Genomic DNA, 249 nt, shown 5'->3' with positions numbered 1-249 from the left:
TGAGTCACAGAACTAGAAACAAGAATGCATGACAAGAAGCGAAAGTGAATAAAAACGCAAACGATTCTAAGCATGAACAAACGAAACAATTCCAGGAATGTAATAAAAATCAGAAAGAAAGACGTTCTAAGGATGGGGTAATTGATGTCGGTTGAGTATCCTAGTCTAAGGAGTGTTTAACATACCACAAGCAAAGTATCCCTAAACAATGAACATCACAACTTAGCTAATCCAATCTCTTGGCAAAAG

This window comes from Camelina sativa, chromosome 20 (assembly GCF_000633955.1).
Source record: "Camelina sativa cultivar DH55 chromosome 20, Cs, whole genome shotgun sequence".
NCBI classification, from domain to species: domain Eukaryota; kingdom Viridiplantae; phylum Streptophyta; class Magnoliopsida; order Brassicales; family Brassicaceae; genus Camelina; species Camelina sativa.
The sequence above is the reverse complement of the archived record's forward strand: the minus strand, read 5'-3'. Positions refer to the sequence as shown.